This window comes from Macaca fascicularis, chromosome 6 (genome assembly GCF_037993035.2).
Source record: "Macaca fascicularis isolate 582-1 chromosome 6, T2T-MFA8v1.1".
Lineage (NCBI taxonomy): Eukaryota > Metazoa > Chordata > Mammalia > Primates > Cercopithecidae > Macaca > Macaca fascicularis.
In genome coordinates, this window is record NC_088380.1 from 59,137,728 (window position 1) to 59,149,396 (window position 11,669).

The 11,669-nt window shown below is 42.0% G+C and overlaps 1 long non-coding RNA gene across 1 annotated transcript; it reads left to right on the plus strand.

The window, feature by feature from the left end:
* The first annotated feature begins 3,393 nt into the window (after window positions 1-3,393).
* LOC135971289 (uncharacterized) lies at window positions 3,394-10,833 on the plus strand. Its single transcript, XR_010587371.1, has 2 exons — window positions 3,394-4,058; window positions 4,447-10,833. It is a non-coding gene; the product is annotated as an uncharacterized lncRNA (long non-coding RNA).
* The last annotated feature ends 836 nt before the right edge of the window (window positions 10,834-11,669 follow it).

Here is an 11,669-nt window from a genome sequence, read left to right on the forward strand (position 1 = left end):
TTTAGTTCTGCTTATATGATGTTATGTTTATTCTGTTTATGTGATAAATTACATTTATTGATTTGCATATGTTGAACCAGCTTTGCAATCCAGGGATGAAGCCAACTTGATCGTGGTGGACAAGTTTTTTGATGTGCTGCTGAATTTGGTTTGCTAGTATTTTATTGAGGATTTTTTGCATTGATGTTCATCAGGGATATTGGCCAGAAGTTTTCTTTTTTTTTTGTAGCATCTCTGCCAGGTTTTGGTATCAGGATGATGCTTGCTTCATGAAATGAGTTAGGGATGAGTCCCTTTTTTTCAATTGTTTGGAATAGTTTTGGTAGAAATCATACCAACTCTTCTTTGTACCTCTGATACAATTCAGCTATAAATCCATCTGGTCCTGGTTGATAGGCTATTTATTACTGCCTCCATTTCAGAACTTGTTATTGATCTATTCAGGGATTCAATTTCTTCCTGGTTCAATCTTGGGAGGGTGTATGTATCCAGCAATGTGTCCATTTCTTCTAGATTTTCTAGTTTATTTACATAGAAGTGTTTATAGTATTTTTCTGATGGTTATTTGTATTTCTGTGGAGTCAGTGGTGATGTCTCCTTATCATTTCTGATTGTGTCTATTTGATTCTTCTATTAGTCTAGCTAGCCATCTATTTTATTATTTTTTTCAAAAAACTGGCTCTTGGATTTGTTGATTTTTTGAAGAGTTTTTTGTGTCTCTGTCTCTTTCAGTTATTTCTGTGTGAGGGTTGTCTTTTTGTGTAGGGCTGTCTTTTGGTATGGGTTGCTCTGATCTTGGTTATTTCTTGTCTTCTGCTAGCTTTGGTGTTTGCTCTTGGTTCTTTAGTTATTTTAGTTATGATGTTAGGTTGTTGATTTCACATCTTTCTTGCTTTTTGATGTGGACATGTAGTGCTATAAATTTCCCTCTTAACACGGCATTAACTGCATCACAGAGATTCTGATATGCTGTCTCTCTGTTCTCATTAGTTTCAGGATACTACTTGATTTCTGCCTTAATTTCATTATTTACCCAGGAGTCATTCAGGAGCAGGTTGTTCAACTTCCATGTAGTTGTGTGGTTTTGAGTGACTTTCTTAAACTTGAGTTCTAATTTGATTGCACTGTGGTCTAAGAGACTGTTTGTTATGATTTCCATTCTTTTGCATTTGCTGAGGAGTGTTTTGCTTCCGTTTATGCAATCAGTTTTAGAGTAAGTTCTATGTGGCAATGAAAAGTATGTATATTCTTTTGCTTTTCAGTGGAGAGTCCTGTAGATATCTATCAGGTCGGCTTGATCCAGAGCTGAGTTCAAGTCCTGAACATCTTTGTCAATTTTCTGTCTTGATGATCTAATATGGTCAGTGGAGTGTTAAAGTCTCCCACTATTATTGTGTGGTAGTCTAAATCTCTTGGTAGGTCTCTAAGAACTTGCTTTATGAATCTGGGTGCTCCTATATTGGGTCCATATATATTTAGGATAGTTAGCTCTTGTTGAACTGAACCCTTTACCATTATATAAATGCCCTTCTTTGTCTTTTTTGATCTTTGTTGGTTTAAAGTCTGTTTTGTCAGAAATCAAGACCCTTGCTCTCTTCTGTTTTCCATTTGCTTGATAAATTTTCCTCCATTCCTTTATTTTGAGCCTATGTGTGTTTTTGCATGTAAGATGGGTCTCTTGAAGACAGTATACTAATGGGTCTTGACTCTTTATCCAGCTTGCCATTCTGTGTCTTTTAGTTGGGGCATTTAGTCCATTTACATTTAAGGTTAATATTGTTATGTATGAATCTGATCCTGTCATCATGATGCTAGCTGGTTATTTTGCAGACTTGTTTATGTGGTTGCTTCATAGTGTCACTGGTCTGTATACTTCAGGGGGGTTTTGTAGCTGCTGGTAACAGTTTTTCTTTTCATATTTAGTGCTTTTTCAGGGGTTTTTTACAAGGCAGGTCTGGTGGTGATTAATTCCCTCAGCATTTGCTTGTCTGAAAAGGATCTTATTTCTCCTTCACTTATGAAGCTTAGTTTGGCCAGATATAAAATTCTGGGTTGGAAATTTTTTTAAAAGAATGTTGACTATTGGCCTCCAATCTCTTCTGACTTGTAAGGTTTCTGCTGAGAGGTCTGCTGTTAGTCAATGGGTTTCCCTTTGTAGGTGACCTGGCTTTTCTCTCTGGTTGCCCTTGACATTTTTTCTTCCATTTCAACCTTGGAGATTCTGATGACCATGTGTCTTGGGGTTGATTTTCTCATGGAGAGGAACCCCTTACAGAGGTTCTCTGAAGTTACTGCATTTGAATGTTGGACTATCTTGCTAGGCTGGGGAAGTTCTCCTGGATGACATCCTAAAGTATGTTTTCCAACTTAGTTCTGTTCTCCCATCTCCTTAGGTAGCCCAATCAGTCATAGGCTTGGTCATTTAACATAATCTCATAGCTCTTGGAGGTTTTTAAAATACCTTTTGATTATTTTTTCTCTATTCTTGTCTGCCTGTCTTATTGCAGAAAGATAGTCTTGAAGCTCAGATTTTTTCCTCCACTTGGTCTATTCCACTATTGATATTTGTGATTGCATTGTGATGTTTTCTTTTTGTGTTTTTCAGCTCCATCGGGTCAGTTATATTTCGCTGTAAACTGGCTATTCTGGTTGTCAGCTCCTGTATTTTTTTTATCATTATTCTTAGCTTCTTAGCATTGGGTTAGAACATGCTCCTTTGGCTCAGCGAAATTTGTTATTATCCACCGTCTGAATTCTACTCCTGCCAATTCAACCATCTCAGCCTCAGCCCGGTTCTATGTCCCTGATGGTAAGGTGATGTGATCACTTGGAGGAGAAGAGGCATTCTGGCTTTCTTAGTTTTCAGGGGTTTTGCTTTGATTCTTTCTCATTTTTGTGGGCTTACCTGCTTTCGATATTTGAGGTTGCTGACCTTTGAATGGGGTTTTAATGAGGTCTCTTTTTGATGATGTTGTTGTTTTCCCCCCTTTTAACAGTCAGGCCACTTTTCCATAGGGCTGCTGTGGTTTCTTGGGGATCCACTCCAGCTTATTGTTGCCTCAGTTCCTCCCACACCTGGAGGTGTGCACCAGTGAAGGCTGCAAAACAGCAAAGATGGCAGTCTGCTCCTTCCTCTGGTAGCTCCACCCCAGTAGGGCAACAACCCAATGCCAGCCTGAACACTCCTATAGAAGGTATCTGGAGACTCCTCTTGGGAGGTCTCGCCCAGTCAGGAGGACCGGGATCAGGGAGCTGCTTTAAAAAGCAGTGTGGCTGCCCCTTGGCAGAACAGATGCACTGGGGGGAACCCTGCCTCATCCAGACCACCCAGATTCTCCAGAGTGAAGGCTAGAAAGACTAAGTCAACTGAACTGTAGTGATGGTGGCTGCCCTCCTTGCAGGGGCTCTGTCCCAGGGAGAGATCAGAGTTCTGTCCATATAACCCTGGCTGGAGTTGCTAAAATTCCCACAAGGAGGCCCTGCCCGGTAAGGAGGGATGGGTTGGAGTCCCACTTAAGGAAGCAGTTTTGCCATGATTTGGCACAGTAGTGGTACTATGTTGTGGGGAACTCCTTCTAATATGGACTGCTTGGACTCCCCAAAGCCAGCCATCAAGAACTGTCAACTCAAACGCAGAGATCCACCTCAGGCGGTCTCCAGCCTGCTGCTGCTGGCCAGCTGGAATTCCAAGCCAGTGCATCTTAACTTGTGAGGTGCCATGGGAGTGAGGCCTGCATAATGACACCTCTTGGCTCCCTGGATTCGGCCCCCTTCCTAGGGAAATGCACAATTGGATCTCCCACCTTGCCAGAATTCCCAAGACCAGAATATGCAAAGCTCCTGGGTCTCTGTGTGTGCCCAAGCAGCCACTTTGCCAAGACAAGAGCTCTGTACTTTGGACCCAAGGCCCTAGTGATGTGGGCTCACAAGGGGATCTCCCGATCTGTGGACTGCAAAGATCCATGGGAAAAGCATGCTTTCCCAGGTGGGGTAGCACAATCAGTCACCACCTCCCTTGGCTGGGAATGTGGGCTCCTCTGGCTCTGTGCTTCTCCCAGGTGGGATATCTCCCCACCCTGCTTTTCCTTGCTGTCCATGGGTTGAGCTGTCCACCTAGTCAGTCCCAATGCAAGAACCTGGATTCCTCAGTTGAAGGTGCAGATTCACTCACTGTTTTTATTCCTCTTTGTGAGCGCTGCGGACTGCAGCTGCTTCTAATCAACCATCTTGGCCCACCCACCCAAAAAAGTTAAAATTGTTTCTTTAAAATACGTGTTGATATTATTTGGCTCTGTGTTCCCACCCAAATCTCATGTCAAATTGTAATTCCCAGTGTTGGAGGAAGGGTCTCATGGGAAGTGATTGAATCATGGGGGCAGATTGATTTGTGGTTTAATTGATTACCCATAAATATATAAATGATTACATCTGTTCTTTCAACTCCAGTTAGGTGTGGATCTAGGCTGAGGAAACTGAATGCTGAGATTTATGGCAATTTTGGGACCACTACAACTAGTAAGAAGCTTCCATGTCTCCACTTGTCAAGGCATTTAAGAAAAATGAATCCAGGAGATTTTATTATTGTAAGAAGTATACAATGCTGATATTGTGAACAAAGTATGCCAACAATGACACTTGGTAATAATAATATATTATATCAATAGACTTTCTCCTATCTAAAGGTTACTGATTGCATTTTAAGATATTTTAAAGCCATAATTTCCCTCAATTTTATCATAAAAATTATAAAAATGTTGTAAATGAACACTCATTTATCACTTAAATTTACTAGTAAACATTTTGTCACATTTTTTCACCTCCCTGCCTTCCTTCTCCATTTGTGCATTGGAAAACGCATACTCTCATGCACTCTCTCTTGTTTAAAAGTAAGGTATACAAGGAGGTGAAAGATCTCTACAAGGATAACTACAAAACGCTGCAGAAAGAAATCACAGATGACACAAACAAATGGAAAAACATTTCATACTCATAGATTGAAAGAATCAGTATCATTTAAATGGTCATGTTGCCCAACGTAATCTACAAATTCAATGCTATTTCTATCAAACTATCAATGCCACTATTCACAGAATTAGGAAAAAAAAAAAAAAACTATTCTAAAATTCATATTGAATGAAAAAAGAGCCCAAATAGCCAAAGCAAGCCTAAGCCAAAAGAAAAAAGGCAGAGGATCACATTACTCATCTTCAAACTATTAAGGCTACAGTAACCAAAACAGCATGGTACTGGTACAAAAACAGACACAGACTAATGCAACAAAATAGAGAACCCAGAAATAAAGCCACACACTTTAACCCATTTGATCTTCAACAAAGTTGACAAAAATAAGCAATGGGGAAATGAGTTGCTGTTCAATAATTGGTGCCGGAATAGCTGGCTAGCCATATGCAGCAAAATGAAACTGGACCTCTACCTTTAATCATACACAAAATTCGCAGTGTTAGGAAGATTTAAATGTAAGACCTCAAAGAACACAAATTCTAGAAGAAAACCTAGGAAATAACATTCTGGAAATAGCCTGGGCAAAGAATTCATGACTAAGTCCTCAAAAGTAATTGCAACAAAAACAAATATTGACAAATGAAACATTATTATACCAAAGAGCTTATGCATAGCAAAAGAAGCTATCAACAGAGTAAACAGACAACCTACAAAATGAGAGAATATATTCATAAGCTATGATCTGACAAAGGTCAAATACCCAGAACTTAAATTTACAAGCAAAAAACAAACAACCCCATTAAAAAGTGGGCAAAGGACATGAACAGACACTTCTCAAAGACATATAAGTAGCCAATAAACATATGAGAAAATGCTTGACATCATTGATTATCAGAGAAAGACAAATAAAAACCACAATGAGATGCTTTCTCACACCAGTCAGAAAGATAGAAAGATGCTGGCAAGGCTGCAAAGAACAGGGAATGCTTATACATTGTTGGTGAGAATCTAAAGTATGTTAGCCATTGTGGAAAGCAGTCTGGAGATTTCTCAAAGAGCCTAAAACACAACTACTACTGGACCCAGCAATTTTATTACTGGGTATATATCCAAAGGAAAATAAATCACTCTATCAAAAAGACACATGCACTCATATGTTCATTGCAGCACTATTCACAATAGCAAAGACACGAAATCAACCTAGTGCCTATCAACGGTGGATTCGATAAATAAAATGTGGTACATATACACCATGGAATACTATACAACCATATAAAAGAATGTAATCACATCCTTTACAGCAACATGGATACAGCTAGAGGCCATCATCCTAAGCAAATTAATGCTAAGCAAATTAATGCAGGAACAACAAAAAAAATGCCACATGTTCTTACTTGTGAGAATTAAACACTAGGTACACATGGACATAAAGATAGGAAAAATAGACACTAGAGACAACTGGAGCTGTGGGAAAAGAGAGGAAATGTGCTGAAAAACTACCTATTGGGTACTATCCTCACTACCTAAATGGTGGGATTATTTGTACCCCAACCCTCAGCATTATGCAATGTACCATAAACCTGGACATGTATCCCTTGGATCTAAAATAAAAGTTGAAATTATTTTTTAAAATTACATACATGAATTAAAATAAAAGTAAGGTAGACATCATGATTTCATTTCTAAATATAGTTCACAGTGTATCTCTTCAGGAAAAAAAAGACATTATTCTTTATTCACTACAATAGCAATTGTCACAATTTTTTTAAATGGATGGAGAGAGGAGGGGCCAAGATGGCTGAACAGAAACAACTCCGGTTTGCAGCTTCCAGTGAGACCAACTTAGAAGGTGGGTGATTTCTGCATTTCCAACTGAGGTACCCAGTTCATCTCACTGGTACTGGATAGGCAATGGGTGCAACCCACAGAGAGTGAACAGAAGCAGGATGGGGCATTGCTTCACATGGGAAGTGCAAGGGACCTCCCTCCTCAGCCAAGGGAAGCTGTGAGGGACTGTACTACCCAGCCCGGATGCTACGCTTTTCTCATGGTTTTTGCAATCTCCTGATCAGTAGATTCCCTCATGAGCCTACACCACCAGGGCCTGGGTTTCAAGGACAAAACTGGGTGGCTGTTTGAGCAGGCACCAAGCTGCAGGAAATTTTTTTTATCGTACCCCAGTGGTACCTGGAACCCCAGCAAGACAGAACCATTTACTCCCCTGGAAAGGGGGCTGAAGCCAGGGAGCCAAGTGGTCTTGCTCAGTGGGTCCCACTCCCATGGAGCCCAGCAAGCTAAGAACCACTGGCTTGAAATTCTCACTGCCAGCACAGCAGTCTGGAGTTGACCTGGGATGATGCAACTTGGAGGGGGGAGGGGCATCTGACATTACTGAGGCTTTAGTAGGTGGTTTTCCCCTGACAGTGCTAAGGAGACTAGGAGTGTCCTTAAGACTGGGCAGAATTTATCACAGCATGGCAAACCGGCTGTGGCCAGACTGCTTCTCTAGATTGCTACTCACTGGGCAAGGCACCTCTGAAGAAAATGCAACAGCCTCAGTCAGGGGCTTACAGATAAAACTGTCATCTCCCTGGGACAGAGCACCTGTGGGGAGGGGCGCCTGTGGGTGCAACTTCAGCTGACTTAATCTTTTCTGCCTGCCAGCTCTGAAGAGAGCAGCTGATCGTGACAAGGGCGATTCTCCCAGCAAAGTGCACCAGCTCTGTGAAGGGACAGACTGCTTCCTCAAGTGGGTCCCTGACCTGTGTGCCTCCTGATTGGGAGACACCTCCCAACAGGGGTCGACAGAAACCTCATGCAAGAGAGCTCTAGCTGGCATCAGGTTTCTGGGATGAAGCTTCCAGAGGAAGGAGCGGACAGCAATCTTTGCTGTTCTGCATCCTCCACTGGTGATACCCAGGTGAACAGGGTCTGAAATGAACCTTCAGCAAACTGCAACAGACCTGCAGAAGAGGAGCCTGTGTGTTAAATAGAAAAAAAAAAAAAAAAAAAAAAAAAAACTAACAGAAAGCAACAACAACAACCACCAAAAAACCACACAAAAACCCCATCCAAAGGTCACCAGCCTCAAAGATCAAAGGTAGATATATCCAAGAAGATGAGGAAAAACCAGCATAAAAACACTCAAAATTCCAAAAACCAGAATTCCTCTTCTCTCCCAAATGATGGCAACTCCTCTCCAGCAAGGGCACAAAACTGGACAGAGAATGAGATTGATGAATCGACAAGCAGGCTTCAGAAGGTGGAAAATAACAAACGCCTGTGAGCTAAAGGAGCACGTTTTAACCCAAGGCAAGAAAGCTAAGGACCTTGACAAAAGGTTACAGGAACTGCTAACTAGAATAACTAGAGTTTAGAGAGGAACATAAATGAACTGATGGGGCTGAAAAACACAGTACAAGAACTTTGTGAAGCATACACAAGTATCGATAGCTGAATTGATCAAGTGGAACAAAATATATCAAAGATTAAAGATCAACTTGCTGAAATAAGGCATAAAGACAAGATTAGAAAAGAACGAAAAGGAACACAGCCTCCAAGAAATATGAGACTATGTAAAAAGACCAAACCTACTATTGACTGGTGTACCTGAGAGTGACGGGGAGAATGGAACCAAGTTAGAAAACACACTTCAGGATATTTTTCAGGAGAGCTACCCCAACCTAGCAAGACAGGCTGACATTCAAATTCAGGAAACACAGAGAACACCACTAAGACACTCCTCGAGAAGAGCAACCCCAAGAAACATAACCATCAGATTCTCCAAGGTTGACATGAAGGAAAAACTGTTAAGGGCAACCAGAGAGAAAGGTCAGGTTACCAACAAAGGGAAGCCCATCAGATTAACAGCAGACCTCTCAGCAGAAACCCTACAAGCCAGAAGAGAGCAGGGGCCAATATTAAACATTTTTAAAGAAAAGAATTATCAACCCAGAATTTCACATCCAGCCAAACTAAGCTTCATAGGTGAAGGAGAAATAAAATCCTTTGCAGACAAGCAAATGCTGAAGGATTTTTGTCACCACCAGGCCTGCCTTACAAGAGCTCCCCAAGGAAGCACTAAACATGGAAAGGAACAACCAGTACCAGCCACTGCAAAAAAACATACCAAATTGTAAAGACGATCAACACTATGAATCAACCACATGAACAAGTCTGCAAAATAACCAGATATCATCATGACGACAGGATCAAATTCACACATAACAATATTAACCTTAAATGTAAATGGGCTAAATATACCAATTAAAAGACAGACTGCCAAGTTGGATAAAGAATCAAAACCCATTGGTGTGCTATATTCAGGAGACCCATGTCACAGGCAAAGACACACAAAGGCTCACGATAAAGGCATAAAGGAATAATTACCAAGCAAATGAAAAGAAAAAAAAGCAGGGGTTGCAATCTTAGTCTCTGATAAAACAGACTTTAAGCCAACAAAGATTAAAAAAAAAAAAAAAAAAAAAACAGAGAGGCATTACATGATGGTAAAGGAATCAGTGCAACAAGAAGAGCTAACTGGGGGGGGGCGGAGCAAGATGGCCAAATAGGAACAGCTCCAGTCTCCAGCTCCCAGTGCGAGCGACACAAAAGACAGGTGATTTCTGCATTATCAACTGAGGTACTGGGTTCATCTCACTGGGGAGTGCTGGACAATCGGTGCTGGTCAGCTGTTGCAGCCCGACCAGCGAGAGCTGAAGCAGGGCGAGGCATTGCCTCACCTGGGAAGCGCAAGGGGGAAGGGAATCCCTTTTCCTAGCCAGGGGAACAGAGACACACAACACCTGGAAAATCGGGTAACTCCCACCCCAATACTGCGCTTTAAGGAAACAGGCACACCAGGAGATTATAGCCCACACCTGGCCGGGAGGGTCCCACACCCACGGAGCCTTCCTCATTGCTAGCACAGCAGTCTACGATCTAACCGCAAGGCAGCAGCGAGGCTGGGGGAGGGGCGCCCACCATTGCTGAGGCTTAAGTAGGTAAACAAAGCCCTGGGAAGATCGAACTGGGTGGAGCTCACAGCAGCTCAAGGAGGCCTGCCAGTCTCTGTAGACTCCACCTCTGGGGACAGGGCACAGCTAAACAACAACAACAACAACAGCAACAACAAAAAAGCAGCAGAAACCTCTGCAGACGCAAGCAACTCTGACAGCTTTGAAGAGAGCGGTGGATCTCCCAACACCGAGGTTGATATCTGAGAACGGATAGACTGCCTGCTCAAGTGGGTCCCTGACCCCTGAGTAGCCCAACTGGGAGACATCCTCCACTAGGGGCAGACCTACACCCTACACCTCACATGGTTGAGTACACCCCTGAGAGGAAGCTTCCAAAGCAAGAATCAGACAGGTACACTCGCTGTTCAGCAGTATTCTATCTTCTGCAGCCTCTGCTGCTGACACCCAGGCAAAAAGCATCTGGAGTGGACCTCAAGCAATCTCCAACAGACCTACAGCTGAGGGTCCGGACTGTTAGAAGGAAAACTAACAAACAGGAAGGACACCCACACCAAAACCCCATCAGTACGTCACCATCATCAAAGACCAGAGGCAGATAAAATGACAAAGATGGGGAAAAAGCAGGACAGAAAAGCTGGAAATTCAAAAAATAAGAGCACATCTCCCCCTGCAAAGGAATGCAGCTCATCACCAGCAACGGATCAAAGCTGGACGGAAAATGACTTTGACGAGATGAGAGAAGAAGGCTTAAGTCCATCAAACTTCTCAGAGCTAAAGGAGGAATTACGTACCCAGCGCAAAGAAACTAAAAATCTTGAAAAAAGAGTGGAAGAATTGATAACCAGAATAATTAATGCAGAGAAGGCCATAAACGAATGGACAGAGATGAAAACCATGACATGAGAAATACGTGACAAATGCACAAACTTCAGTAACCGACTCGAGCAACTGGAAGAAAGAGTATCAGCGATTGAGGATCAAATGAATGAAATGAAGTGAGAAGAGAAATCTAAAGAAAAAAGAAGAAAACGAAATGAACAAAGCCTGCAAGAAGTATGGGATTATGTAAAAAGACCAAATCTACATCAGATTGGGGTGCCTGAAAATGAGGGGGAAAATGGAACTAAGTTGGAAAACACTCTTCAGGATATCATCCAGGAGAACTTCCTCAACATAGTAGGGCAGGCCAACATTCAAATCCAGGAAATAAAGAGAACGCCACAAAGATACTCTTCAAGAAGAGCAACTCCAAGACACATAATTGCCAGATTCACCAAAGTTGAAATGAAGGAAAAAATCTTAAGGGCAGCCAGAGAGAAAGGTCGGGTTACCCACAAAGGGAAGCCCATCAGACTAACAGCAGATCTCTCGGCAGAAACTCTCCAAGCCAGAAGAGAGTGGGGGCCAATATTCAACATTCTTAAAGAAAAGAATTTTAAACCCAGAATTTCATATCCAGCCAAACTAAGTTTCATAAGTGAAGGAGAAATAAAATCCTTTACAGAGAAGCAAATGCTTAGAGATTTTGTCACCACCAGGCCTGCCTTACAAGAGACCCTGAAGGAAGTACTAAACATGGAAAGGAACACCAAGTACCAGCCATTGCAAAAACATGCCAAAATGTAAAGACCATCAAGGCTAGGAAAAAACTGCATCAACTAACGAGCAAAATAACCAGTTAATATCATAATGGCAGGATCAAGTTCACACATAACAATCTTAACCTTA